Below are 25,630 nucleotides of genomic sequence, written 5' to 3' on the forward strand. Positions count from 1 at the left end.
CCATCTCCCCCGCTGCCCCTCTGTCAGAGTGGGTATTTGAGGAGATTCTTTACATTTCCTCCCACACGGTTTCTCTGCTTCATAAGCAGAAGCCAGCTGCTGGTTCTTTCAAGTCTAGCCGTTAGTTGACATTTACCATTAGTTTATGGTTTGCATTCTATCTTAGCAAGCAAAAGAGCTAGAAATCTTCACTCTTTAAAAGTAATTAACGCTTTATATTTCTAATTCTTCCCAAACTGGAGGCTCCTCGAGCCAAGTTTTTTTTGGTGAGGCATAAGGAAGGGACAAAAAGACAATGCTGTGCACCAGCACAATGAGAAAAACCAACAAATCCTGGCTTTAAGGTTACTATTCTTTCCCCTGGAAAACACCTCATTGCAACTCTTGACCAGCAGTGTTAATTTTGTTATTTCCTTTTCAATCTCAATCGCTAACAGTGCTGCGCAGAGTGATTACATCTCTGACTTTGCAAATTGGACAGCATTATTTAGTAACTGCCATAAAAAGAAAAAGGCCCACATACACACCTATGATATAGTAATTGGAAGGAAGAGATGGGAGAAATGAGTTAAAGGTCTAGAAGGTCTAGAAAACACTTTATTTTTACTTTTTACTTCTTTTTTTCCTATCAAATCCAGCTCAAACCTATACAAAGTAATATATCAACTCCTGCAGACAAGCCTTGCATTACATACCCATGGAAAATACTGCTGCTATAGCTCAACCCTCCCCCTCTAGACACACACACAGCTATGATACAGGTCTGACATCCAACTAGTTTGCAGATAAGTGCACTGACACAGGTCTGTAATCTTTTTCCTTCTGAAATTTATTTTGAAAACAGATTCAATTATGAATTTTATGTATATGATATTTTGATACCAAAGTAAAAAGAGACATGGCCACTATTTTAACAATAGAATACAGTTTCTAAAATGATTTTCAGATTAATAGATATTTTTAACTCAATGAAGAAAATATTTAAAGATTGTTTTCCTTTAGGGCAAGCTCATACATGAAGGAATCAGGAAAACAAGTGCTCTGACAAAGAAAATTCCTCCCCAAATTAGGAAGTCAAAAAAGCCATATCTGTAGTTGTTAAAAGCCCACTATAGCCTTCAGTAAAACTAAGCTCAGAAGTTGATCAGCTGGTAATACTGTGTTTGTTTAATGGACTTTCACAGAGCAGAAATCCATAGTACATAGCCTTTTATCTGATGATATGTACTAATAAAGAGCTTTAAAAGAGGTAACGTTAACAAGATTGCTGTAGATATGGAAAGGGACTTAGAATGTACAATTACTGGAAGGCTCCAAAGTTTATCTAATGTGTTTAGGAGACACGGAAGAAAGCCATCCAATAGCTCAGTACATAGCGTGCCAGAAAATACCATACTGTGTTGCTGTAGGTCTAGGTCAGGACATTTGAAGACTTCCATGACTTAATGGGTTTTTTCTCTCCTAAGTCAAGGCTTCCATGAGTGATCATTGTTAACTGTAGTTATAATAGTCATACTGGCTCTCAACATCTGCAGGAACTCAGCAGTGCAGCTGTTCATTGCATACGTTAGACAGCTCTAAACACTGTAAAATCAGGTCAAAATAAAACAAACAAGGCCCCAAAACTAAGAATATCAGACAGGTAACTGAGATAAAATGTAGAAACAACCTTTTCCCCAGGTCAGCAAGCTGAAAGCATTAAGAGAAAAAGCAGTTTGCAGCAATCCACACACAATAGGTTCTGAGCATTACTTCCTTTTATTGTGCATTGCACTTATGGGGCACTAGATTTTTCTAAACACTATCCAAAGCATACTTTCAAGTCCAGCCAACAAATATCTCAATGTCACAGCAGCCTTTCAAGAGAAAGTTACAGCTCTCAGTTTTTCAAAAGACAGGATGAAATATTTCAGGAGACCAAATATACCCCAATGCTATCTCCTCTTGTTCCCTTGAATTAAGGGAGGAACAGCTTATCTGGATGGCAGAATCTAACTAAAAATTCTCATTTCTAAAGAATAAAGGAGAAAAGTACCAATCATTTAACAAGGTGGGAACCCATCTGGATGGGACAGAAATGTGTGTTTCTTTTTCTAAAACAATGATTCAGAAACACACCTGAAAACACATTAAGTGATGAACATTAAACATTAAGTACTAAAAAATGAGGTGCATCCTGTGGAAGCATGATCCAACCATCACCTTTCTTTTCCCACTGATTAAAGCTTTAAAGCAAACCAAACATACCTGTGTTCAAGTACAAACAAAAATAATCTACAGTATTTTACCATGCATGCTGACCTTACGGAAAGACACTTTCCAAAGTTCAGTTAGCATGTACTTCAAAAGAGCTGCTGTGATAACCAACAATAAAATTAAGCTAAAGTTTTGCATGGTTTTATATCTGAATCTTTCTTTCATTCATACATCAGACTAATTATTTTTTACTCTTCCACAGAGTCACTTCAGCCTCATGACCGGGATTTTCCCCCTGCTCACACTTTTACTCATTAGTTTTGTATTTTAAGGCAGTCCTCACTTTTTTAACATTAGTTCCAGGGTTTTTTTTTCTAGTTTATTGTAGTAAAAAAAAAATATTAAATAAATATACAAGTACTCAGACAGCAAGATGCTTTCTGCAGGACTCAGTGGAATAAACACAAGAGTTTTCCATTGCTCTAAACAGAATTCTTCACCCACAGCTACAGTGCTTTTCTCTCCATACATGTATATGGTGATTTCACATCACTGCTAAAGGAAAACTACCATTGTAGTTTTCTTTACTAGAAAACATGAACATTGAATTTATGCATTACTGTTACAGACTGACTGGAAAAGAATATCTATTTCTTAAAGGGAAAAAAGTTTTTGAATTGTTTATTTTTTTTTCCATTTGCTGTTAAAGAGAGGTATGGCTAAATTATTTTAGTTTTCTTTTGGGGAGAGGAGATTGTAGTAAAGGAATGAGGAGGAGAAGAGCTAGGCAGCATGATCACTTTCCAGACAGATAGCAGTCTGATCGGTAAGACTTTCACACAGAGTATCGGAAACCCAGATTTCCAGGCCCCTCTCTGACAACAGAGCTCTGACATTCCAGAAGCACACCAAAAGCACCAGGCTGTCAACCATTTCAGGGCAGCAAGGGGTCTTTTTGCTTCTTTTCACATAAAAGGCCTTTCCAGCAAAAAGTCCAGTGAAAAATATATTTCTTCAAAACATCCTATGTTTTCCCCGCAGGGGAAAAAATTGATTAAATTTTCAACCGAATGAAACTAGTTTTGTATACATCTGCAATTGCATGGAAAAACTAACAGAATCAGAAAAAAAACATTCTTTCTATAAAGTTCTAGTAATACCTTTAATCATATTACAAGCTTAATGCATTACATTAATTTGTTAAATTAACACAGTTGGACTTTTAGATCAAACAGGAGAGAGAAGATTGTGATCCAACAAAAGCACGTTATAAAAGCACTGCTGTTCAAAACAGGCCAAGTATTTTCTTGTGCTTGAACTCTAACAAAGGGGTGTTTCCTTCAAACAGTTATTAGGTGTTTCAATTTTGTTACCTTTTTTTTCCTTTTTAATGGTAACATTTCATACTGCATTATTAAGTAGACTTTGTTCTTATTCCTGTGAATAGCAATTTTCTTAGGACAGTTTTTTGGTATTAGTAATAGTTGTGGTAGGATTGCTTTCTCTCAAGTTTGTTTTTTTACAGAAGACCACAAACCTCAGAAGATCACTGTGTGGAAGAAACACACTGGGCCAACCTATCATGTCGATAGTACACAAAGAACAGCCCAGTTTGGTATTCTTTCTACTCTGAAGTCTCATGTCAGGTAGTGGAAACTAACTCACTCATCTCTTTACTGATGAATGTTTATTTTTTTTTCTCTCCAGCATCTTCCCTTTTAAGAACAAATTACATGTACAGATTCTGGAGAGATACCTGCTGGTGCCTAAGGGCCACATTAGATGCAGTCATTCCATCAAAATGTGGGGAAAGAGGCACTTGTTACGGGGTCCCCACACCTCTCCTTTTTCACATACCCAAGTAAACTCAATTATAATTGATGCAGTATGCAGAAAACTGAAGAGGGCTGATTGAGTTTAAAAGCTATACAGTTGCAGCTTCATTCAGGAAATCCCTCCAGGCATGCTTGAATGTTTAGTAATAAACCTAGACAACAAAGCGAGTATTCAACCCTACATGCCCAGAAGGAGGGAAGATACTTTTCTCTATACTCCTAAACCCATGTTAGCCCCTCCAGTCTTTCTCCAGCCAAGCAGTATTCTAGGAATCCATGAATTGTCATCTTCACATTTTTATCCTGAAGGCAGAGCTTGATTTGTAATCTTGATTACAAATTTCTATTGCAATGATACATCAGCATCATCACCTGGAATCAGGATCAAGGTCCTATTTTGCTACACCTTGTAAAAAAAAAAAAAAGAAAACCACAAACAAAAAAACTCAATCAAGCAAAAGCCCCTCAAAACAAACAAAACACCTTTTTTAGGCTAAACAGATAAGGAAAGTAGAAATAGCCACACAGAGTTTAGGGACAGAACAAAAATTCATAGGCTTTCCTCCTCTTCCACAAGTACCAGTTATAGCTAGTAGTCAAGAAGCTTTCTTCCCTTGATTAGCTGCTCACTAGGGCACTGAAAATTATTTATGTGATCTGTAGTTATGATTTAAAACAAGATAATCCACAATCAGAATATCTGCAGCATTTAATGGAATAATTATGTGTGATCAAGACTGACCCAGTCATGAATATGGTTCAAGAAATTTTAACTCATGCAATTTCAACCAGGGTAGAAGATACCCTAAAATACCCCCAGATGTGTATGCAATGGGTACTACTCAATTATCTGTCTATTCTGTGTGAAGTATGTGCACACCATCCTAGCATCTCCAAATGCCCTTAACTAAATTGTCAGTTAATCCTTGAGCTTTTGGGTTGTTTTTTTTTTCCACTGATTACATTAAAAGTTCTCAGAGTACAGAAAAGGAGCAGATGCAACATTACTTTAAAGACTCTAATTCCTTCTTTGATTCAGTCTTTGAGGTAGCATCAGCAATCATATTGCAGCTAAGAGATCAGTACCCAGTCCATCACCATGAAGTATATATTGTCTGATCCTGAAGGCAGAAGTTATGGTGATAGAAAAAAAAGCCCAAACAATGAAATACTTCTTCTGTGCTATTCAAGCTAATAGTTTCAAAGCTGTTAATAACTTAACATGGACAAACATACGACCATTTCTGAAATATTTAAAATAATCTTAATTTCAAAGTTTCCTTCTGAAAAATCATCTAGTAGTCAGGCACAGCCTCTTGAACATTACAAAGAACATTAAGGTCAAGTGTGTCAAACATACTGCAAACTTCTCTAGCATTTCTCCTAATTTTCCTATCAGAACATGTTGCAACTGAAGGTTATGGATATAATATTAAAACATCAGGCTTTTTTTTTTCCTCAAAGTTTGTGACCCATCACAGTTATTAGCAATTTGGTTTGTGAGCACCTGTTACAACACCACTAAGCTCTTCCATAGACTCTAACTATTCTTAAAAATACTTCCACTAACTTGAAGGACAATTTAGCATAGGTGGTGAAGGCACTACATAAATTCTAACTTTCTGTGGGATTCAAAATGCAGGGAAAAGAATTCTAACCTTCCAGGCTAAGCTTTTGTGACAAGGGTGCTAAGAAAGAGATTATTTTTCACAGGTCACAAGCAAACCTGTAAGAATTTTGCAAGTAGATAGTGCCCTTCAATGCTGCTTTCAGCAACTGATTTATACATAAAAGTTCTACATTTAAAATAGAAGCATATCTCAACATTTTAATCTTACATGGAAAGACATGATGGAAATTAAAGAAACTAAAGTTTACCCAAAATTCAAACTTGTAGGTTGCACATCTGTGTAAATAGTACACAGCAAACCATGAGCTACTTGCACAGACGCACACAGGTCTGTAAAACACTGAACTTGAGAGGTTTAGCATGAAGTCAGAGGCCTCTAGGTATTTCAATTACTGCGTTGGGTTTTCTTTTTTTCGATAGTGTGTACACCTTAGGTTGGTTTAATCACTGTGACCAGCCATAGCAAGAAATTCAGTCATGCTAAGCCAAACGATAATGATTCTATTCAGACAGCAAGGAAAAAAAAAAAACACAGAAGAAACCAGAAAAACAAGAATTCTCATTTCTGTTTGCATGATTCCTGTTGCACCATCAAGCAGAAAGACATACAAAAGTGCAGGGCAGTGAAAAGAGAAACTAGCAGTAAGTGTAGGAAGAGGAAATGAAAGGAAGACTTGTTTTCAATATTTGTACCTCAAGACTCAGAATTTTGATACTTAAGATGCTTCAAAATAACAGTAAGAAAGAAAATTATCTCTACAAAAAAAAAAAAAAGCTAGAAGTGGTGCAGTTCCTTGACATACTTGAAGGTTATACCTGTTACATTCGCTGTTAGAAGTTGAGAAAACTTAACCTTATGGAATTTGTAACTTGCAGGCACTATTTCTAGTTAAAGTCTCGGACTGTCTGACAGTAAACTTTATTTAGAGCCACTAAACACTTCTGCCCACTCTGTCCCAAGTAAACTCTTCTGCCTTTCTGGATATTGGTGAAGAAAAGCAACAGACAACTGCTTTCATTTGGTCAATGTATCTTTTTGCATTTTACTTACAGTCTTCTTCTAAGAGGTAGCTACACATGACAAACCAGGTAAAGATATTTTTCAATTAATGACTTTTGCTGAGATACTGCTTAATTGATGCAGTAGCTCAAATTTTCTTTACTTCTCTTTATCTTCAGTAGAAAGTAGATCCATGTCATTTTTCAACAGACAAATAGGTATAATTTGTTTTAAAGTGAGAAAAAGAAAAGCATACATACCATGCAACATTTACCACACTTAGCCCTTGGGGCTTATGCAATAAAGAGACAACTTTTCTGAAGCCCCCTAATTATCCCTTCTGCAACCATTACTATTGTAGCTAACTTTGTAAGCACTGCATGAACATTTTAAAGAGTCCAGCAACTTAGCTAAAATTCGAAACAGCTAGCATTTATGTGGTATAGCACCAGACATATATAGAACGACCCAGCTGAAATTAAAAAAATGCTCAAGTGCAATTTACAAACAGTACATTCCTCTGTTTGCATCCTATCAGTGTAAAGAAATAATGCAACTATTATGACAGTCTCCTGCTAGAAATGGAAATGCACTTTAAACAAGTTCCACTTACATGGCATTTTTTTCTCTCCTCTTTTGAAATGCATGCTTAAAGAAAGCTTTACAATTAACATATTGTGCACATTTTGCAAGGTCCTCAAAAATCAGGAACTGTTTCTGGAAAGACTCACTCCAGTTTGGCAAACAATTATAGCATACATTACACTAAGGTGCATTAAACGTTTGGCTTCTGCGAGGGCAAAGAAACATGTGCTTACCCACAGCTAAGCTCAATAAGCAAAGTAAAGTAAGTTATAATTTAAAATGGGGTTAAAAGAGAAAAAAGTAGAGAAAGGGAAGGAACAACAGATCTAAAAGGCAGAGAATGTTACAGCAGTCAAATGGAAACAAATGAGATATTATAATGCAGTCACAGGACTATGTGTAACTCTGTTACAGCTAAACACCAATAGCTTCTGGTGAAATTAGTTCTGTGGGCTACTTTAGTAAAAGTATAAAGAAACATATTCAAAAGCCAACAAGCACAAAGAAAACATAGTCATGACTATTCACAATAGCGAATTCTGCACCGAATGTGTGAATGGGACATGAGTTAGGCAAAATACAAGCTGCCTCCCTTTGCCTGGGATCTTTGTAGTGACACAAGCTAAGCAATCCAAACAGAAAATGTCTGTCTGTGCTAGGAGGAGGGGAAGAAATAAGCCACTACAAAAACAAAAACTGCTTTCCTCATGGAAGAATGGTAACTTTGGACAACATTTGGCACCACAAGTTCAAAGGGCTATTTCATCTGCATTGTAAGTACAGACCCAGAGATTTTAGAGTATTCCTGTCTCCGTGTTATTGCTTTTTGTGCCGTTAATGGCATTTAAATTATAGACCTGCTGCAGCCACGTAGTCAAAACACCACATCCCCCGATGAGACACTGTATCATAATGTCAGTGTGTCTAACTGTTCTTTCGTATACTGTACTTCTCGTCAATCACCCTTTTTCTCTGCCAAAGAATAGATACAAGAGACAAGTCTATCTTTAGGCTTCACTGAAATTTCTTAGTCAGCTGCCACACACTTCATTCATCACATAGGCAAGACTCCTGTTTAGACCAACAAAATTTTTTGAGGAACAAGTAGCACAGAGCCAGATGGTCATTAAGAATTTTAAATAAAATCATAGGACACAGGGAGTCAGATAGAAATCAAGTGCTTTACAACAAACTAACATCTAAACTAGATCAGGTGGGATTTCTTTGTTTCTTTGGGTTTTGCTTGTTTGGTTTTTTTTTTGTGGGTTTTCTCTTTTTTTTTTTTTGTTTGCTTGGTTTTTTGGTTGTTTGTTTTGTATTATTTTTTTTTTAAGTATTTTTTCTTTCCACTTTCAGTAAAATAGTCCAGATGTCCTGTAACATTCTTTTCCAGAAGCAGGTATATATTGACCTATACAATAAGTAGTTATTCACAATAACAAATATGGATTAAACAACAATTTTCAGATTGACAGCATCTGGAAAAAGAAAATTCAAATTTCTAAGCAATTGTGTGACAAAGTCTGAGGCATTCCTTTTTCTAAATTTTTCTAACAATAATATTAAACTGGTCATATGAAGTCATTAATAGAGCTAGGTACTCAATTCAGACTTTTGGTCTGCATTTATAAAATTTTCTCCATCTCAAAAGACCATGAAAAGCTGTTTCAAAGTTACAAAACTTTTCGGGGGGGAGGGTCTGCTCCTATAAGTTCTTCTGCTGCTTACAGCTGTCAAACAGCCACATCCACTTAGATGAAAGCATTTATCTAATGATGAATTTTCAGGATTCCATAATTACCTATTTTCTGCAATGTAAATTACATGCAGTTAATCAGTTTGAACGCTCAAACCCTCAAGTTACAGTTTCAAAGTGTTCACACTAAGAAAAAAAACTAACATTATTAAAATACAGTCAGCCAGTTTTATTTGGTATTGGCTTATTTCTGATGCCCTATGCAAAATATGAGTGATTTTTGCTTTTTGAAGGCATAATCCCAACTCAGAAGAGCTAGCTATCAGGAATCCAGGAAGTTTTTTGCACATATTTAAACTTGCCAGGGCAAATCAATATATTCAACAGTTCAACTAACTTTTTAAAATTGTTTCCACCACAAAAAGGGGGGGCTGGGGTGAAGGAGCAAGGGGCATGAGCCTACAATTTTCTTTTGAAATGCTAAAATAATTTTACTATTTACCTAGAGGAAACCAGTATCTTTTAAGAGTGACCTAGCTTCTTTATTTCTTTTATTTCCCCCGTGCACTCCATTTTATGCCATCCAACTCTACAGTGATTTGGCATTGGATAGCAGAGTATGTAAGCAAAACAAAACTTCCCCCAGCTCATCACCCACTCCTTCTCACAGGCAAACTACTGCAACAAATACCCACCACAGTACAGTCATTGGAAAAAGTCATGCACACACATGAAGTTCAAAAATGCTGGGTGGTTTTGTTTGCTTGTTTGTTTCCAAGTGTCGATAGTCAAAAAGATACAATTATTCTCCCTGACCTTTAGAACAGAAAGGACTGAGCATCCTTTGGATATACAAGTTTTTCCTCAGCTGACAAAACCACATCATAGAAGCAGATTTAGCCTTGAGCTGTCTGAAATATCTTTATCAAGAGAAGTGCCTCTGAAGCAGTTCTATCAAGACGCATCAATATATACTCAAAATGACTGAAATAAGAGACACTTGCGCATTAAGTGAGGTCAGAAGAGACCTCAGCACCTCACCTAGGCCAATGTCCTACTCAAACCAGAGCACAACCTGGCATTACCCTGTGCTAGGTGTCTTGTCCCATCAATTTTTAAATATCACCAAGAATGGAGAAACCAGCCTCTGCTGACATGTCAGTGACAATCTGAGGCAAAACCTTAAACATTTATTAACCCTACATACAGGTTTACATCGTCAGCCAATGACTAAAGTGAAGAAAATCTATGTCTTAACTATAGCCTTTAACTGTTCTTTATGAATTATCTCCTTTGTAAAGAGAAAAAGCTGCAGTATGTCACATACTACCCCCATGGTAACTTTTGGTAAATGCCCTCATTTTAGTTTAGACCACTACATAAGGGTATATTAAACGACTTACTAATGATCACTGAATCTAGCCGTGGATGACCCTTTGAAGATACTTTCAGTTTTTTGCACCGTTTTAATCTAAGCACACTCATTAATGCCTGAATAATATTTAGTTCTTTTAAATTGTCATCCACTAGAACTGCCTCAAAGGGTCTTCAGAAGTTCATGCAGTCAGCCTGGGCTGGATTCATTCCAAGTACTGATGGCTTGTTCCGACAATTTGATCTGAAAAATCCTCCTGGAACTGAAGTACTTTGCCTTGCCTAAATTCAACTCTAAAATCCAGCATACAAATTCCCATTTGCCTTGATTGAGAGCAAAGTACCTGCCCCTGGAATACCTCAATATTTATAAATGAATATGACAACACCCTTACCCCCAAAATCGTTATTAAAAGAAACTAGATTTGAGGACTTAACAACTTGTGATCTTCCACACAGAGTTTGCCTCCTTTAGTTGGTTCAATAAAGATTTTGATCTCTGGCCTTTAAGGGTGAAAATACTAAGTATTCTTTTCAGATACCTGCTTGAAAAGATGTGGGTTTGTGTGAAAGCTTTACTTCATGCTTGAACACTACCTGGCTGTAATTTGTGTTTCAGGTATAATATGAAAGAGCTTACTGGGGCTCATTTGTTTTAAGTATTTCAGACCTGTTTGTCTGTTTTCTCTAAATTAATTCCTCAACCTTGTTCCATTTTTAAAATTGTGTGCAGGGGTAGCACAACCACCTATAATACCCAATTTGTATATTCAAAAATCCAGCCATAGATAGTTAATTTCCTTACATAGTCAAGTAGCAAGCACCAATATTCAGAGACAAGAGATGTGACGGGACTGAAGGAAACAATAACATAGAAGCTATGTGTCCACGCTGGGCTTTTCACTGCTTATCATCACCCATGCAAAGGACTATAAAGGAACATGTAGCAGGGATACTGTACATATGTACCTCTTCAATATTGTTGTAAATTTAATGATATGAAAAAAAAAGGTAAAAATTAAGCTACCATAGTAGAGAGCAGAGAGTTTCCATATCAGTTTAATTATTACTCTTATAATCAAATCTCTGCCATAGACACTCTCTGGAGTTAACATGAATTAACATAATCTGTGACCTATTTTGCTGAGCTCATCCAGACACCTCAAGATGCAAAATTTTTAATGAAATTAATTACACATTTTTAATCATGTACCTGGCAGATAGAGCATTATTTTTTTTCATTATTATTTGAAAAAAATATTGAGGGCCATACTTCAGGAGCAAAGAAATCAAAACCAACCCCAAACAACTTCCAAAACCCATAACAACGTCTATGCCTGCATACTGGTCCTGAGAAAAATGCCTCTATTGCTTGTCCTAGGACAAGCTTTCTAATTCCTTCCCCCCAAACTTCAGAAAACCAGAAAACAATGAGAATGCAGTATGATGAAAAAGACAAATCTAAAGAGAGTTACACCTCAATTGAATATCCATGTCAAGTTTAACAAGAAATTATATAAGTAGCTCACTACGTTATCTTCAGTTTATAATTACAAACTTGTCAGAAGTCACAGACATGTAACCCCTTGCAATGCAACCTACATTGCCACAGATCACAACAGAATACCTCCTGAGGTTATTTCCCTTTTTTCCTTCTTGCAGTGTATTTCTGCAACATATTTCTGTGTTCTATCATTAAAGTCCAACTGGAAGCACGCTTCTGTTGCCAACTAGTATTCCCCCACAAACTATTCTTCCCCATGAAGTAAAGATGTAAGGACAGTACTGCAAAGGGCAGAACAAGAAGTAGGGAAGGTGAAAGGAAGAAACACATAGTAGTGCTACCAGACTTGTATGAGGCAGCATCCATCTTAGTCATAACAGCCCTTCAACTGCACCTCATCATAAGCTATTGCACACCACACCTCTTACAAGAATAGGCATGTTTTCCATGCTTCTGCATTTGTTTTACATAAGCAACATTTGTTCTCCTTCATTTTCTCAAATTAAACACTGAAAAATCAAATGCAAGAGAAGATTCATACTATAGTACATTTTTACAATTAATTTTCCCAAGTATCCCCAAAGGCAATTAGAGAGAACTAGATTATTTTCAGTTACCTGATCTTCTGAATAATAAGCAAAAAGTTTTTAAAGCAGCCTAACAAGATACTTAAGCAGGTGAACGTGGATAAGGAAGCTCAAAACACAGTTAGCTACTTCCAGAGTCAATTAAAAGTAAAATCCCTTCTTAAAAAGTTCTCATCTGAAAAGGAATACACACACACTTTTTAAGACAGACTCTAGCTGGCATACTCAGAGCAGAAAAAACTGCTTCACACATTTTAAAGTTTGACTTTGTAGATAAGCAAGGCTTAAGACTCCCATACAGTGAAGTTCAATCATAACATTATCAAAATCAAGGTTATTAAACAGGGCTTTTTTTTTTAAACACAGAAAACAAGCTGTCTTGAAGGTGACACATTGCTTGCATTAAGTCTCCACATTAACATTTTAAAAACAAGAAATCTCTCAGAGCTGTTTCCCACCATTTTAACTGCAGAAAAGAACTTGTAACCTACAAGACTTCTGTTTCTGTCTGAGCCATTCAACTACTTGCTGGCAAAGTAATAAGTAAACTCTAACAATTTAGCACATAATGAATATTATTTTCTTTTGTCTTCTCAGGTTTATTTTCAGTGTGGCTTAACTAAAAGTTAATTTGTATTCTAAAAAATAAAAATAAAAAATAAAAATCTTTCTCAGACCCTGAAATTCATATGGTAACATTTTCAATTATCAAAGTCACATGCACAAATACTGGGTTCATTCACTAGATTTCCAGAATTAGCAGCTGAAGCTAATTCTTTTGATAATGGAAACGGAGTTTGTGGCTCTGTCTTACCTGCTAAACCTCTTCCTGGAGAGTTATCAAGCTGGAGAAGACATAGCCTGTGTAGAGATTTCCTGGCTGCGCTGTGTTACACATCATGCAGGAGCTGTCACTTCAGTAGAAGGAGCAATATCATTAGGCCTAGGAAGAAAGCAGAACTTTCAGCAAATGATACATCAGCCTTTTAGTTAAAAATAAGAGGAGTCGACCAAAACCCACAATCATGACATCCATTTCCTAATGAGGGGGAGGGCGAAAAATAAGAAGCCCTAAAGATAGATTAAGGCAACCAAATGACCAAAGCCACAGAAATAATAAATGTTGAAGTTATTTTCCAAGGGTCTATACCCAAAACATCCAAAGATTTATATCTAGGCAGCTATGTGATATATATTTTTAGATATATTGCTTAAAAAACTATGAATGTAAAAGGACTCTCAGAAGTTCACAGGTTGAAAAGAATGCTCCTCAATCAGGTGGGAGAATGTTTAGAGTCACAGGCCTGGAACAGCACCTTGAAACTTTGGATTTAATGTTGCTGCCAGTACAACAATATCACCAAGAACTGTCTCTTGGCAGTGAAAATACTCCTATCTGACAAGGTCACACTCATTTTTACTGCCTCCCTCTCATGTAATAGTTTACCACCCAGGGTACGGAAGACCTGGATTCAAATTCCAACTTTTCCAATGGGATTTTGAATACAACCCTCCCCCCTACTTGTGACCAGATATCCTAATTGTGAGAAGTTCTCAAATGTCTCCTCAATGAGCTTACACAATTTGCAAAGAGCAATTAAATATTCAAATGGCAATAGAGAATATGCTCAGCCACAGCTCGTTAATTGAGATACTAACTTCCCTTGTCTTTAGGATTTGCTCCAATGGCTGCTCATAGAAGCAGAAAGCACAGGGGAACAGAACCACATGCTTCTTCAGCCTGTTGTGCAAGACATGCTGAAACAAGGCCAGCTTGGCCTTTGGCAAGAATTTGGTTGCTGGGGGATTTGGGCACTTCCACAGTGAGATAAGCACAGAATAAAATCTTTTGAAGATTCACATTTTTAATGTAGGCACTATGTGCTACTGAAGCACCTAAGTCAGCTGTGCAACACGTTTAAGCAAAACAATGTAGCTTGATCTCATTTACTCTAGGCTAATTTTGTAATGATTAGTTTAAATGAGTACTAAAACTTGTTTGCATATTGAAAGGGCGATTGTAAAATTCATTCTATTCTTTCTTATACAATCAAATGCCTCTTGGTTTTTCTGGAAGGTTCCCTAGATTCTAGAAAAACTGGAAATGCCATGAAGATGCATTTCAATTCTGAAAGGCTTTGTTTGTGCATTAGCTTCAGCATTATGTTTTCCAAGTTTAGTTTTAACGCTATACAATTTTAATTTTCAGTGTGCCAATTCTGTACAGGCATCATGTGGGTGGTGAAAGCTGGAGGTAGCTAAACTGCTCTATAGGCATTCTCCTGGCTGACCTTCTGTGCATGTCCAAGGCAGTTTAATATTGATGTTTAGACTGATTGGCAGCAAAGCACTTTGTTTAAAATAGAAGAATTTCTAAATTGACTAAACTGAAGTCTTGGCAAGTAAAGAACTCAATGACAAATACACAGTAGCTGTGCATCAAAGCATTCCATGTAACATAAGACACCAAAAAGAAACAAAATAGGGCCTTGCTACCACTTGAGACCTATAGACCGGTTTAACTCCTTAACCGCGCAGGATAGGAAGACATTTGTTACATAAAAACACCATCGGAAGCTGCTGTTAATTCCTGCCATCTTTTCTCTGAAGAACAGAAGATTAGACTTCTACAGACTCTGAGAGACAGGGAGTGGAGCCAGCAGCAATATTTAGCACAGAATGACTGATTTCTGGCACCATCTAGCTTCTCTACATCAGGAATCTGACAGCCTGGTAGATGCTTTACAAAGACGCTCATTGAATAGTTGATACTAGTGCTACAGAAAGCACAAGAATGAGAACGAGTAAGTCCTAAGCGGCAGCACTACATTATTCCCTCCCCCACACCTTTTTTTCCTTTTAGTTTTCCTTTAAAATAAATAAACAAATAAAATAGTGATAAAGAAAACCTGGGCTGAATGCCAAAGTCAAGAGAAGGCCGACCCTGTTCATCATTCAGCTTCTGACTATGCATCTCTGACAAAATATCTATAATAAATATCAAACATGCCAGGCACAAAGAAGCCTGCAGAAAGACTTAATTTTTATGAGACACTGTATAACCTGTGAAGCACAGATTTTTTTAACAATAAAACTATCCTTATTTCCACTCAGAGCTGTAGAACTTCAATGAGTCAGTGTAATTAGAAAAATAGTGAATTCATACTCATTCATTACACTTAAGGAATTTTGAACTATAGAAACTCCAGTTCATCAACTACCTTCCAGCGCTGCAGGGAAAACTGCTGACAGTTTGAGAATAGCAGCCATGTTTTGCTGCTGAATGCCAAAATGGAATCAATGAGATGTACAAACTTTGAATGCTCATGCGCTGTGAAGTTTTCAAGAATTATATTTACTCATCAGCATAAAAACAGGCTTACAGACTTGCACCTTGGGAAAGCAAAAAGGAAGACAAATGAAATTGATTTATGTCCTCAGTAGAGAAGTAAAAGAGAAAAGAGGAAAAAGGTTAAAAAAACCATCTTTGGACTATATGAGGCAAGCAAGCATACTCTCTCGAGTTCGGAATGTTTTTTCTTTTTCAGTTTGCACAGTTAAACTATCCATTTGTCTGAAATCACCTGGAACATGCCTCAGGCACTAATCCCTTCACATTTGATTTACTCAGCATAGACCAAATCAAAGCAAGGATTCTTAAATGTGTGACCAACCCAACTCACTTTATCATTTACTTGGTCTTTTCAACTACATGCATGAGCAGATACTGAAACAGAAAGTTAGCTACATTTACACACAACTAATACATCAGAGTTTCCTAATGGAAAGAATGGAACATAGTTATATGCTTTTTCCCAAAAAGTGATCCTTAAAGTGACATTTCTCTGCCTCTCCCTCAGTGTCTTGGCTTAACGTACTCAGTCTGTATAGACCCATTTTCTCAGTAAGGAGGTCTAGGTTTATTCTGCTGTTGATTCATTCATGATCTGCCTTTGCATTTTGTGCTTTCATCCAATAACTGAAGTGTACATACAAGGCAGACATTGTTGCCTATTTGTTTTAATTGTATTGCAAAGGTGTTTTGTTTGTTTGTTTTTAAAGAGGAGTCTTACATTCTTTTCACTCCAGGTATTTATGTTTCTTTAGACTACATATTTTCCACTTCTTTTGATTATACAAGACTATAAAGGACAATATATTTTCCATGGCAAAGGGGTAGTTGATAACTGAATATTAGCAAGTCAGTATTTGGTGTGACATGAATTAAAGTGTCCAAGTAGGAAGGAATTTCAAGACTTAGATCTGAGTAAGAACTCAGATGATCACAATCTGAACTGCAGGCAGAAGTCCAAAATGAACTTTGAAGCTACTCTCAAGAGTTAACACCTGTTATCTGAAGACACATTAAGCTCATTGAACAGTTACAGATCAAAATGGAAGAGCAAGTAAAACAAAATTAGGTAACAAGGGCAAACCAGAAAACGTTAAAAAAGAAAGAGATCGGAAAATTGAGACATCTGTCAACAGCCCGTAACTTGGATGTGTTAATGGACTTATATTCAGTTATTCAACTGTAATTACTACAAAGTGTGAGCGTCTACATAGTTTGGATAAGCCTCAGATACTAAAAGAATTTTAGGCTACTGCATAGTCTTCAAAGATACACTGCATTGAATTTAGCACATTTCTATGATACTCTTGCACTCAGATCACACTTTTCAATGATAGACAAAAAACACAAGATTGTTTAGCAGAAATGCCACTGACTGTCAAGGGAGAGGATCTTTCAAAATTCATTGGTCCTCTTGAAGATCCCTGCATGCAGTTTCAAGGTAACATACTGGTTTAAAAAACCTGGTATGCAGTTTCCTAGAAAATAGTAAAGCACTTGCACTAAGTCTTTCTCACTTTCTGTTTCCTGATGAGCTCTTATGCACAGCTATCCTGAAGCAGAGTGACTTGCACATGTGTAAACACACACATGCTCTTGGCTGTTTACGTTTGCAACCATTTTTTTTAGTGGCAGCATACCCAATCTGAAGTTGCTTGCCCTATAGCTCAATAATCTTTGTTTGAAGATGTTATGGCATTGCTCATGTCCTCTTTCTAGAGCGCAGCTCTGCTGTTCTCTTCCCCATGAAATTAGATTTCCTGGCACGCACATATGCAAGCCTTCCCCTCTCCCCTCTTCCCCCTCCCCCCAAAACCCAGTCAAATGTGACCTTCCTCTCTCTTGTATTCTCATAGACCAATAAAAATATTAAATATAGGAAAAAGATAGGGGGGACACATGACACAGACAGATAACCCACATCCACCAAGTACTGGGCTTATGTAAATATTTTCAGAAGATACTTATGCAGATAATCCAGTATAATCATAAACAGCTGAATGATTCTGATCCTAACCTTCAGGTATCCAAAATAGGCGGTTGAATGTAAACATTGGCAAGAAGGCAATGAACAAAAGAGAGGGGAAAAACTGTTAAAAGTATTATAGTACTGGGGTAGTGCTACCCTTACTTTTTATATTCAGGAGGAGTTTGTCATGACTACAGTAGCCCACTCCCTTTTTGCACTGAATAATCCCCAGCATTTCTGTATTACCACATCTCAGATACAAATATCAAAGACTTAACTTTCTAATCTTGCAAGTGTGGGCAAAGAAAAGGCAAGGCAGGGCAGAGCAAGAAATACCAATAAGTTTCTCTCCCTTTTGCTCTCATGTTACTGAACATTACTCCTTTTTGTCCAAATACTTAAAGAACTCACTGCTTCTGCAATAGAGAAGACTTAAAGGTGACAACTGATTTATAAATGCATGATGTTCCTTTATAATTTGAAAGTATATTTTATATGTATATTTTTCCAATAGCAGGGGTGAAATTGCAGTTCCAGAGAAAAAAGTGACCAGGATTTGTCACTCTTATTGCCTTATTAAATGGCTTTTATATATTAGGAAAGAATCTAGAGCTCAAACAATTGGTTTTCAACTTCCTTCCAGTTTTTGCCCTAGGAAAGGTGGGGCAAAATGCTAAGTATTTTAGCTCTCCTTTATTCTCCTTCCTCACTTCATTGTGTCTTGCATTTTATTAGCAGTGCTGTGAACAGCATATGACAGTAATAATGAGCTCTTACACAAGACACTCAGACTAGACCCTCATGCTAATTAAGCATGATCCACATTTCACAACAAGAAAAATAAGTTCCAGAGACATGAACGGACTGGTTAAATCCTTTCTTTGGCCATATTCTGTTATTCCTTCCTTCCAATTCATGAATTTATTTCTTCCTCAGTCTCATTCTGTCTCCCACAGCCTTAAGGGACAGCATTTGGAACCTTAAACCATGGGACCAGCAAGATTAGAACGTATTCATCCCAAGTCCAAGTGCAGTGCCCTATTCAGACAACTATGCTGCCTGCTAGTTACCAGGTTGAATTGAAAACAAAAGTTATATTAAAAGACATCAGGATCATTATTGCTCCCTTCTGCCTACCTCCTCAAGTGCCTGAGGTTATTTTCCACAACAAAAATGAAAGCCCTTCTTGGAAGTGTTTTTGTGCTAAACAGCAGTGGTTAATTTCTTGCAACTAATTAGTTATTCAAGTGAAAGTATAATGATCCTCCAACATGATTGAAAGTGCTTCAACTGAGTTTCCTGCTAACAGCATACTTCTAGAAAAGATGCAATAAATCAGCAGGGTTATGGAAATCTTTAAACAAAGCAAGTCTACAACAGGAATCCATTAAAGATACAGCCATGTAATATTTATGTACGTAGCTGACTTGTGCTTTTAACCTAGCACTTTCAGCTATAGCTTTTTAGCACCTGGGTCAAATTCACTAAGAATGAAATCCACCCTATCTGCTAAAAGCCAGCATAATGTCTCCACATTAGGTGTTCAGAGTAGAGTTACCACAGGATTTAAGCAATGGAACCTTCCCACCAAATGGGATTTCATCCAGATTTTTCTAAAGAAAAGTACAAGCAGAACACCTTCAAGCACCACAGAAATTTTAATGAGAGCCTCAAACTGCCTGCTTACCTTGAGCAAGAAAAATCTGTAGGTACCCTAAAGAAAGGGTTTCTAAATCTACGAAGGCACCAATGCAGAAACAAAACTTCCCAAAATAGCCAGACACTTATGACTGTTCACATCACAATTTGTTGATTAGGAGTGGTTACTGAGATGGTAATAGCAGATCTCTAGAGATTCTTAGAGAAGGTATAGACTACATAAAATACTATCCACTTACTCCAAAAATATGAATTTATTACAGGTTGCTATTTAAATGTATTAGGAACTACTGCAGAAAGGCAAGACCCAGGGGTGTCTTCTTTATTTTGTTTGAGCCTTTTGGATGTTACAATTCTGATCCCTTTAAATCTCCAAATCAAAGACATTTCTTTATCTTCCATCACATTAAATTACATCTACATGTGCGTTTATATGTATTTTTAAAACACACAAACATACATGAAGCAAAGCGAACAGTTTAATAATCACTGCTTTTGCTCTATATGTTTTCCCTCATCCCATTCATTCATTTACTTTATTGCCAATATCTCAGTCAGTCTTCCCACAGCTTTGGGACGCATGATATGGAGTCATAAACCAGATTCAGTAGAGGCCCCAAACACTACTTCTTGGCCTACTCTTCCTTACTGCAGCAGATGGATGCTGCGGGGCTGGAAAAGGGAAACTTCAGAGAGGGATGTAGGAACTACACTTTTCAGGAAGCCTGGAGGAAACAAGAGGGTTATAAGTTAACAAGAGAAAAGGATTGAAGGACAGAGAGAAAGAAACCAAACATCACCCCCCCTTCCCAATAAAACCACCTTTGCTCTCACTATAGGTTTTTGGGCCAATGACCACTTTCAACTCACACTTTCTGCTGGAAAAATAAATTAGGAGTCCAGCTTAATTTTGTCAATAGAAAGCTTAAAGTGGTCACTGGAGCACAAAGAGCTTTTCGAAAGGAAGCTGAGTTCAACAGGGACAAGGAAGAGGAGGTTGAAAGCACCACAAAAATACAGGCAGATTAAAAAACATTAAGGTTGCACCAGTTTTGAAGAATAAATATAAGGCTTTTGTAACAGTTCCCATAATCTTGTATCTATCTATTGCAGGCTATTTTTCTTTTGATTAATATCTATTACTTAAAAATAACTTTGCCAGGGCAGAAAATAAGTAGTTCATGTTGGTCTTTATAAAGACAAAACCCAACAACAGAAATTAGTAAAAGAGCTAGGCATTTTCTCCCTGAATACACAGGATTATGCTTCGCATTTATGCTGTAAAACATTGGATCCAGTACAAGCAGTTGTACTGCAATGGGGTTTGCTATGCTAAATACTTAAACTGTGTGCCCAGTCCTTCAAAGTCTGAGCTTATTCTCTCTTCAGAGCTTTGTAGCGTTGAGTCAATAGCGTATTTGTTTTGAATGGCTGTTCCTAGATAACAGTAATAAAAATGAAAAACTTGTTTATGCCATTTAACATGTCTAAAAGCTTAGCTCAGGACACTAAAGAAAAAAAATACCAAGCAAGCAGGAAACTGCAATTCTTTAGAATAGTCTCCGTTATTGAAAATAAGTTACACCAGCAAAAAGAATGTTTTGCCAACACTGAACCAAATCCAGTCTTGTTTACCAGCTGGAGCAATGACTGGCATAAAGAGATTTCAAGGAATTTCTTCTTCCCCCTGCAGATATCCATAAGCTTTTCTACTACCCCAGACTGCATGTTGCAGTTATTGCAAGATGGGTCCTAAGCAGTAGCCTTTATTTACCAGAGCACATAGAACATGTGATGGAGAGGCAATTCTACCAGTCTTATGAAAACTTCTTCCCCCATTTGAATAGTACCTTCAGATCTAATAAATGTTAGATCAGCCATTTAGAAAGTGCCCCTCCACTAGTTTTTTAACTTTTACTAGAATTAAGATTTCACCAACATTTATACACAGATACCCATGGACTGTTCAACATTCTCAAACTGCATTTGTGGTTCAATTTCTGTAAAGTATGGTGATATTTTCAGGAACAAAGAGGAGGCATAATCTCTCATCTGTTTTAAGTTACACATGAAAAATACTGAGTATATTAGCAACAAGTAGATTGGCATGCAGAAATTTCACAAAGGAAAAACATAAGAATGCCAAAAAAAAACAATTAGAGCAAAGGAAATAATGCAAACAGGCAATGATTTGCCATCCTTGCATTTTCAAAATCACAGTTCTAACTGAATGCTGCCTACCCTCATTTAATATCTGCTACTGTGTAATAAGCACAGTATTTGAAAAAAAAAAAGCAACAACCAAACACATACATCTTCATATTTACATGCTACCTAGAAAGCTCCTGATAATCTGGAAGCAGACAGAACTCAAAAAGGTGCCTCTTTCCCAGTAAGGACGTTATTTCCCCTCTAAGGGCCTGGGGCAGTGTCCCTCAAATGCTAATAGCTTGAGTTGTGTGTGCAATAGCCCTATATTGTTTATATAGCACTTCACATGTTCAAAGCACTATGAGATATCAGCCATCACTACACTTTTATGAGGCTGTAAGTATTACCCACTAAACATTAGAGTTCAAATGACTTGCTCTTGATCAAAAGAAACTTTGTGCAGCAGGACCATAATTATTTGAATTTGGCAATTCTTGCAGTCCGTTCCTATGGTGACTCCGAAAAAAGAGGGGGGTGGGATATTGAAGCCAGTTGCTACTGCACTCTGCTCCAGCAGTGATAGGCAGACACATACAGAATCCCTAAGGTATCTTGTGCTCGAGCAGCACCTTTTCTGGTAGCTTCCAGAAATAATTTTAGGAAATCAAAAGCACAAATTAATATACGTTAAAAGCCCCCAAACATGTTTTTCTGAATACATTTATTTCATATGATCAATGTGAAGAATGTATAAGACAACATACAAATTGTACTGAAACACTCCAGAAATCCTAAGACAGGGGTCTCTATTCATGTTGAAGCATTTTGGGCTTTTTTTTTTTTTTTGAACAAAAAGGATTAGTGAAAAAGGTACAAGTATTCAGCCCATTTTCTGCAGGTAAAAAGCTGCATTTCGTTTTCTAACACTTGACTACAGGAGAATTCAAGAACGTAGAAATACAGAATATTTTTAATCCCTATTTTCATCGATACTTCCACTCTATGAAAACTTAGTTGTTATGCTAACATTTATAAATATAACCTTATCAAGTCTCTATTCCCATAGAATACATACAAAGACAAAAAGAAATGTTGAAAAACAACCAATGGATCCAGTCTGAAATATATAAATGGTTAACACAAAATGGGAAAGATGCTAAAGATTTTTTTATAGCTGAGAACACTTAATGTGATGCAAACACTGATATTGAAGACAGAATAAGAGAACTCTTATCCGCTGCCTTCCCACCCAGCTCCCATCCTATCATGCAATATTGTCTTTCCCACATCTTACATTAACTTGTATGGAAGTCTTGGTTTCCACATGTACTATGTTTTCTGAGCATAGCTTCAGTTACTGGGCTTTAGAATCTTGCCTGTGGGATCACATGGGAAATAGATCATAACACTAAAAAAGTAGACCGCTACACACAATCCAGATTTGTCAAGTAGGTAAAAGATGCCCATTCAAGGCTATCACAGGAAGAGGGAAGGTAAGAAATACCCTTCAAAGGTAGTAATAAGTACAGAGAATTACTAACAGAACCTCTAGTGTTTTAGCAGAATTGATCATGTTGCTCTTAATATTTACACCACTTTGTCACACAACTTCCACTTGATATTTTTTGGGTACAGGCCACACAGAACTCCATGCCAGCGTGTTTGCAATTTCTACTGGTTTGACTTAGATTGACTGAAAAGATAAATTACTGAAATGTTTGCTAAAACATTAAAGTTTAAGCATAATGTCAGTAGGTGAGCATTACTTCATAGATATTAATGTAAAAAGCACTTACCATACTCCATCTAGTGATCTAAAGAACAGATGTTTGCATATGCTTTATGGACACTGAAATACGTGCATACCTTCCATAAATAGTAATGTGTTCCAGTTACAAGGAGTGGAGAATTGTCATCCAAAAGGCTGGGAAACTGCAGGCAGTATTAGAATTTATTCACCAATTTCTTGGCTTTAAATAAAAAGCAAAGCTTACAGGTCCGGTCCTGCAATCCTGTATTACAATTTCAAACAGGACTAACAACATGAAGTAATAAAATGCAGAGTCAAGCTCAATAAGTCAGATATAAAAGTATGTTTAGAACACATGAATGAAACTATGATTTGTTAAATAAGAGTAAGAATTTATATCGATTGAGGTACAAAAGCCTAAAGCAGTAAGCAAAAAGCCAGTATTGCCTTGGATATTTTTACATTAAATTTGGTTTCGGAAGTGCCTTTAATATCAAAACGTAGCAAAATACTAATCAAGCAAAATTCTAATGGGCAAAGCATAGTTTTGAACTCTGCAATTAAATTATTTCTGGAAGTGCAATCAAATATTTGATTGAACTAATATCATTGCTTCTCACATTTGTTCTGTTCCTAAATTAGCTTGGCTAATCAGCATCCCACCTCATAGCCTGTGTTATAAACATGTAATATTATCTGATGGGTTTAACTTCAAGAGCACAGTAAATTTTTGGACAGTAGACTTGCTAAAAAACTTATTCAAAAGCTACAAACACACAAACTAGCATACTTGGAGATGTACTGGTTTCTGGGCCACCAGAACTCTGATAGGACTCAATGAACTGCAGATTGCTGTGCCATGGTTGTGTCAAACAAGTTTTGATTTACTTTAAAACAGTCCTGTGTTCATTATTTCAACTAAAAATCTGTTCTATGGTGTGCCAACATATTCCACCCCCTCATGCCACCCCCCTGCCTTATTTCATGAGCAAGAGCTAGGATGATTCTGTATAACTTTAGATTTCTTAATGCCATAGTGTACAAAAAAGCAGTCTTGTAGAATGCAGAATTTAAACAAGGCAATCACAGTTTTTCCTCCTGTCTCAGGCTGGCATGCACTGTTGCTTCAAGATGTTATACAGCTGCTACTTTTCTTCAGAGATGGCCGTACTCCAGTAAATGGTGAAATACTCCCTAAAACATCTTTTTTTTATTTTCCGCAGAGGTTTAGAGTGATGTTTCCATAGGTTGAAGTTAACATGAAAACATTGTGATTGTCTAGTTGGATTTCTTGAAAAACATTGGCCTTAGAATTACTGCATTAGTAATTAGGATACCAATGCTATACTCCAGCACACTGTAGAAATAACTGCAGTTAGTGTTTGTAGAATACAGTAGTCTTGGATTACAGTAAAGGTTATTTGATTCCGTTCTTGCCATTTTTAAGACCACAAAAAAATTAGCACATCTCATGGTCAGAAAAATTACTTCCTCTTGATAGCTGCACAGAAATTTTTACTTCCAGCATATAACTCAAAGTCATCCAAGAATAAATTGAATCCCTAATAACAACAGTCAGCTGGATTTAATTCCTTTTGGTGGAAGCACAGCAGTGTCAATACTTACTGAGATTTAGTATTAGTGCTAATTTATTGCAGGTGAAATGTCAATACAACATGGAAATTTGTCACTTGAGAAAGGTTTAATAAAAAAGATGAACACAACACAAAACAGAAGAGGTGATAAGAACCCATAACTGATCATTCTACTTTTTTTTTCCAGATGAGCAGCCAGGTGCCAGCTGGTGTAAAGGCAGATGCCGCTGACGTCAATGGAGCAGTGCCAGTTTGCACTAGCTGAGAATCTGATCCCAAGTGTGTTAGAACCATTTTTAGATGCTGACACTGGAATTGATTTTTGCAACACAATTAAAAATACATCCATGCACTGTATTTCTTCCTGTCTCCAGGTGTATAACTGGAAGCCTGTGGGAGAGTTGACAGACTGTGGGAGAGGGCAAGTAGGAGCTAGAAGTAGCCAACAACTGTATCCGTGAGATAACTTTGCAATACAAGTATTAATACTATTGTTCTGTTGGCTGTTATGAATATTTGCCTTTAAAAAGCCTTAACTCCACCACCCAGAAAGAATTCAATGTCAAAAGAACAAAAGATGCTGAAAGCCACACAGATTATATTTATGTATAACCATATAAACATGTTAATATACTGCTTTAATCAGTGTGCAAACTGAATAGAATGTTTTAATACATCATGAGGGAAACTATCTAAAATCATAAGTCCCCAAGCCCGAGATCTGCGTATTCACCCAAGTATTTGCTC

The 25,630-nt window shown here is 36.7% G+C and overlaps 1 long non-coding RNA gene across 1 annotated transcript in view; it reads left to right on the forward strand.

The window, feature by feature from the left end:
• Positions 1 to 25,271, forward strand: part of LOC130609787 (uncharacterized) — a 56,811-nt gene extending 31,540 nt beyond the window's left edge. The window contains exon 3 of the long non-coding RNA XR_008974871.1: positions 25,071 to 25,271. This is a non-coding gene — a long non-coding RNA (uncharacterized LOC130609787). The remainder of the gene's footprint in view (positions 1 to 25,070) is intronic.
• Positions 25,272 to 25,630: the final 359 nt, after the last annotated feature.

The sequence above is a fragment of the Pezoporus wallicus genome, unplaced genomic scaffold (assembly GCF_028554395.1).
Source record: "Pezoporus wallicus isolate ANWC-B61680 ecotype Strahan unplaced genomic scaffold, APGP_CSIRO_Pwel_v1 contig_593, whole genome shotgun sequence".
Lineage (NCBI taxonomy): Eukaryota > Metazoa > Chordata > Aves > Psittaciformes > Psittacidae > Pezoporus > Pezoporus wallicus.